Source organism: Lolium rigidum, chromosome 6, assembly GCF_022539505.1.
Source record: "Lolium rigidum isolate FL_2022 chromosome 6, APGP_CSIRO_Lrig_0.1, whole genome shotgun sequence".
Classification (NCBI taxonomy): Eukaryota; Viridiplantae; Streptophyta; class Magnoliopsida; order Poales; family Poaceae; genus Lolium; species Lolium rigidum.
The window spans coordinates 5,660,684-5,665,904 of record NC_061513.1 but is presented as its reverse complement, the minus strand read 5'-3'; the positions used below and the strand labels follow the sequence as shown (position 1 = coordinate 5,665,904).

At 45.2% G+C, this 5,221-nt stretch overlaps 1 long non-coding RNA gene across 2 annotated transcripts; it reads left to right on the top strand.

The window, feature by feature from the left end:
• Positions 1–2,725: 2,725 nt before the first annotated feature.
• LOC124667678 lies at positions 2,726–4,572 on the top strand. Of its 2 annotated transcripts, XR_006991363.1 has the most exons (4): positions 2,726–2,808; positions 3,020–3,086; positions 3,628–3,735; positions 4,279–4,572. It is a non-coding gene; the product is annotated as an uncharacterized LOC124667678 (long non-coding RNA). The 2 variants fall into 2 exon arrangements; XR_006991362.1 differs by lacking the exon at positions 4,279–4,572 and having other exon boundaries at positions 3,628–4,025.
• The last annotated feature ends 649 nt before the right edge of the window (positions 4,573–5,221 follow it).

The window sequence follows — 5,221 nt, the reverse complement described above, 5'->3', positions numbered from 1 at the left end:
AAGGATAATTTGATGAAGAGAAAATGGACAGGAAGTCAAAAATGTTGTTTTTGTAACAATAATGAAACTGTTGACCATCTGTTTCTTCATTGTCCTTTTGCCAAAATTGTCTGGAGAATGATTTTCTTTACATATAATATTCCACCTCCCTCTAATGTCACTAATATGTTTGGTAATTGGCTAAACGGAGTGAGTAAGAGGGACAAAGCTTATATTCGAATTGGTGTTTCGGCAATTTGTTGGTCGATTTGGACTAGCTGAAATGATATCATCTTTAATAAACAAAGGGGCACACATTTTTTGCAGGTTATTCTTCGTGCGGCGCATTGGCTACAACTATGGGCATATCTGCTCCCGTCGGACCAGCGGGATACTATGGTTACTGGATGCAACCGGCTCCTGGAGGTCACTCAGGACTGCTATTTCCAGGCTACTGGATGGCGTCACATTAGCAGGATTCTAGACGGATAGTTTTGGTCTTATATTCGTCTGCAGATGTTTCGATCCGTTTTGTTTTAGTGATCTTTGTTTACCAGACATGTTCTTTGTAATAAGCACTTGAGTTTAACGTTTTTTTGTTAATAAAGGGCTGTGTGCATCGATTGATGCAGAGGCGGGATCATGCTCCCATATCTAAAAATAAAACTAAAATTTACATTGTTGCGCCAGGAACTCACTAAGAGGGGACTGATAGCTCAAGAACTGACGCAGCAGCGGCAGGAGCACATGACTCAAATTACAAGTCCAACGCGCATCATTCACATTGAGAGATATTACGGCCCTATTTCCAGGGCGTTGGTGCGTAATCTGCCTCTCACGGTAACAAGCTCCCAACTGCGAGTCTTCCTTAGCAAGTACGGCAAAGTGTATGGTGCGGATGCACTCTTCTATAAAAATACCAAGCGTTCGCAGGGTACTGGCCTCGTAACCATGTCGACGGTACATGCTCATATTGAAGACGCTGTAGAAGCTCTCGGTACACTATTCTTGCATGGATATCCCTAAGAGCTTTAGGAGCATGTCTAATAGGCCCCTTATTTTTCTTCTCCGTATAACGCGAGTTTTTCGCCCCGTATCCTAAAAGTGCGTCTTGCTGAACCATTCCGTCTAGCATACCCCGTATTTCTGTATTTTTAAAAATTAAAACCCCGGGAAAATTAAGCCATAGTCATCTTCATTGATCATACACTGAATCATACATATACATAGCGATCTACTGCGATCCTAGCTACTCGAGGATGATGACTGGCACGAAAGGACCCTGGTGGCAGCCTCCTCCTCTGCCCTGGCGGCAGCCTCCTCCTCCGTCCTGGCGGCAGCCTCCTTCGCCTGGAAATCCGCCACGGCGGCGATGGCCGCCGCCTGTTCGTCTGCCTCCGCCCGCGCCTTCTCGGCGGCCTCCGCCTCGGATTCGGCCACCGCCTGCAAGTATGCCGCGTCCTCCTCCGCCGCCTCCTCTTCCTCCTCGCCGCCTCTGCTTCCTCCGCCGCTGGTGCTGCCGATGGTCGCCGCCCATGCCGCCTTCGCCGTGCGTTCGCGCTGCCACTCGGCGAGCCACTTCTCGAAGGCTTCGCCGCTCATCGGCTTGAGCGGCGGGTCTTGCCGGTACCACCGCCCACCCGCGGCGTACTCCCGGAGCGGATCCGGCACGTACAGCGCGCCGGCGTACCGGCACGCCGCACGGCGGCTCCCCGCGGCGGAGCGCTTGCACTTGAGCCGCCACGCGTCCTCCACGGTGTCCGGCGAGCGGGATTGCTTCGATCCGCTCGCCGGCGAGGCGCTACTACGGCGGCGGGAGTCCATGCAGGTGGCGGCGGGTGGAATGCGGCGCGGGGGAGCGACTACTTGCTCGCCGGAGCATGAGGAGGAGGTGGCGGCGCACGGCAGAGCTAAGGTTGCGAGTGAGGGGTTAACCCCTCACTCGCACCTGCGCCCACTATAAGTACCGGACGACGGGACCGATTTCCTGGGCCCCGTATTCCGCCAAAACGGGCCGGCCCGAATACGGGACCTGCTAGACGCCCAAAATCGCGCTGGCCCCGTATCCCGCCGGAATTTTACGGGATGGACGGGTTATATGGGGCCTGTTAGACATGCTCTAGGCTCCCAGGTTGCGCGCGTCTAGGAGCGTTCGGCGGGTCGCTTTCGTTGTTGGAGAGGACGTGCCTTCACGCTACCTAGGTCGGCTGGAAATGCTCGATGGGCTCATGTGGTCGGTTCACATCTCTTTGACCGTCAGGTCCGTCTTGCTTCGTCGCTCGTGGGCACTGTCCAGTGTCCACCGCCTCATCCCTTCCATCCGAACGGAACCCTAACCGCCATGCCTCATGAATAGGGACTCCTCCTCCCCCCGTGCAATCTCTTCGTACCCATCTGGACCGTGATGGCAAGGCATGCCGGCACGCCGGAACATCTGCGGATGCAAACAATTCCGTCTAATCGCTGAAGCTGCGGGTGAATCTGATGAGGATCCACCAGCCGTTGGAGCCGAAGACGGAACTCAACGTGCAGGAGGCAAGGCTGGCCAACTCTCAATTTTTGTTCAATCCATGTGTTATATACTCTTGATTCCATATCTGCAAGTTCTGGGGCAAAAATCCCGACGGATGCAGATCTGGCCATCCCAACTTGACTTTTATTTAGTTCAATAACGTTTCCATTTTCACTTCTATTTTACCTGGATCCAGGCCAGAGCAGGTCCCGCCTTCTGATAATCTTACGTTTGCAGGTCATCACAATAGCTGAACCAAGTCTTGGTGTTGTTCGATTGGACTGAACCAAGCTCTGCAACCGATGTTCTGTTCAGAGGTTAGAATAAATACACCCAGCTTGTTCCTTTAAGCCAAAAAATTAATAGGCGGCATGTCAAGAATTCCAAATCAGTTCTTGTTTAAGAGTATGTAAATTGCAAATCATTTAGCACCCTTGCAGAAGTTTTAGTCTTCTATTCTATTGAACTCTGGGCATTCTCTTATTTCTGTTGAACTGTTTATAACCGAGATTGTTTTTTATTGTGTAGTCTCGAATTTGGATGGAGAAGGCATCAACTTATTGATCTACAGTCTGAAAAGTTAATGAACGCCCAGGTTAGCTATAACTGCATACATCGCAAGGGTCCTTCCATATCTTGAACATGCTCCTGTAAAAGATGTGCTGTATTTCTTTTGTTTGCTGAATCAAACATGTTTTAACATGCTTTTTTTTACAAGGTAGAATGCTAGCGAGTCAGACAAGCGTGATCAATTGCTTGGTCTTTGCCCTTTTTATGTATCCCTTACAAGCAAATAAAGTTTATGGTATCAGTTAGACTATTTTTCTTATTATGAAAATGAAGGTTTGAAAGATCAGTTAGGCTATTTTCCTGTGAAAGACATGGAAGTGTTACTATCTTCCCTTTCTTATCCTGGAAACTTTACTATATTTTGAGCATTTGTGAACGCCCCAGGAGCACAAGGCTATATAAATTTAGGATTTTGTCTTTGCACATGAGAAAAGGGACAACACTTTAGGTTGTTTTTAGTATTTCATAGCAGTTTCTGTGATGAAGCTCCTTTTGCGAAGAAAATGTTCCATTTTAATTGATTTGAATCATTTGATAGTTTCCTAAGAAGCTCCTTTACTTTGTAGGGTCTGTAGTGACTACACAACAGGCTGAGGGGACACAAACTGTTAAAATATGCAGTTGTATCATGAAACTTGTTTTGGGCCTGGTACACATTGGTTGGCAATGAGCCAGTACTACAGCTTTACCCTTTTACATTTATTTATTTGTTCTGACTCTGTTTTGCTTATGCATTTCAGTATTTTACTTATAATGCAGAGCGATAATGTGTCATGTTTGTCTCTTTGTAGTATGCTCCCTTTGCTTATTGAGAGCAGGGCTTGTTTTGACTATCCAAATCCTAGCTTATGGATATTGTTATATAAAATCGATACTGTTTGATTCAGCAACGATTAGTAACCATATGGCACATTAGCACTAGACATCACATTGCCACTATAAATGATTGAGGGATAGATTAGGAGTGTGTTATAAACTGTCAACAGGATACATCATGCTAAAGTCTTTGTTTTGCTGCTAGAATATACTTGCTTTGGTTGGTTTCAGTCTGACATAGTCTTACTCATGATCCACTCTTCTCTTATATAGTTTTCCTGTGTATAAGGTCAAATTGGATGATCCCATGCTACCTCCTTTACGTGTTCACATTAACTTTGTCAAGCAATGGATTGCTATAAATTTGACCTTCCCATTGTGGTGTTTGTTTCCATATGCAGAAATAGATTGTATCATGTTTTCTTCTAGATTTCAGAGGCCTCCTCCGTACCAAGGAATACATGCAGACCTTGACATTGGTATGTGCCTATAAGCTTCAGTAATTTGTTGGGAATTAAACTCAGCCACATATATTGGTCTGCTGTCGTACTATGGGTCCTCAAACTAGATTTGTAGAAATATCTATTGTTGTGTGACATGTAGTTTGCTGTAAGGTTATGCGTTTGGCTGTAGAAAATAGTTCTATTATAATTTCCCAGTCCTTTTCTGCATTTTGAGTGCCCGGAGGAGATGATTCCAGCGTTCTATTAATTGAAAATGAAATCTAATCTGATTCTCATATAGTGACAACACACGGGGAAAGAATGCAGCGGATGTTGGACATTCTATCTTAACTAGACGATGCCCCGCGCGTTGCGGCGGCGGAAAATTTGTGGAAGATAAACAAACATAATATTATGCGAGGATGTGTACTCTAAAGGTCAAAAAATTAAGGAAATGGTACGTATTTGTATAGCTGTTTTTTTGCCATTTTTTTAATTTTATAGGCAAAATATAGTGAATGTTGATCTGTGTAAATTTGTTTGCTCAGTACGGGTGCACTTCCACTTATGGTTTTAGGCAGCAAACTCTTTTCATTTTCACCAAAAGAAAAAACCTGTCATTATTTCGTGCTGTTATTATTTGACATCATGTGCAAAGTTGTGTTACCCTTTTCAATCCAAATGAGTAGATTATATGTAAGAGAGTGCAGATGGTGATGGCGTGATGCTTGTAAAAGAGAATTGTAGGACAATATAAAATAAGTTTGTAGAACATTAACAACGAATGAACAATTAATCCTGTGAAATATATAACAAAATTAACAATACTGGTTATAAAAAATGTTAACATACACAATGCAAAGATGGCTCATGCGAGCTTAATACAAAACACGCAGATCTC